Below are 446 nucleotides of genomic sequence, written 5' to 3' on the forward strand. Positions count from 1 at the left end.
GGCAGGGGAGTCTGATACTGTCCCTCTCCACCTGAGGGAAGCAACTGTGGTGGGCAGACCTGCCTGTCTCCTAGACCTCTGCCCCCCACTCCACTCGCACCTGGATTAACCCCAGGCGCAGACAGCCCAGCACCCTGGAGACCCCTGGGTGCCGTGAGCCCTGGCCAGCCCTGTCCTGCCATCTGCACCCTCCTGCCACCTTTCAGATTCTTGGTTTTTGTCCACCCGTCAGCAGTCTAGGTGCCTAGAAGAAAGTCATTTCTGACGTTGGGGCCCTGGGGTCTTGGGGCCAGCACGTGAGCCAGCTGCCTGGAGGTGCCCCCCTACTCGGAGGGGCCCTCTGGGCTGTGGTGGGAGGGGCCGCCCGGCTGCTGAGTCAGAGGGGCCGGCCCAGGCCTCCTGGAGGGAGAAGGGCGGGAGGCTTGCCGGCGGGCGGGCAGCAGTGC

The sequence above is a fragment of the Tupaia chinensis genome, unplaced genomic scaffold, assembly GCF_000334495.1.
Source record: "Tupaia chinensis unplaced genomic scaffold, TupChi_1.0 Scaffold000335_1, whole genome shotgun sequence".
Taxonomy (NCBI): domain Eukaryota; kingdom Metazoa; phylum Chordata; class Mammalia; order Scandentia; family Tupaiidae; genus Tupaia; species Tupaia belangeri.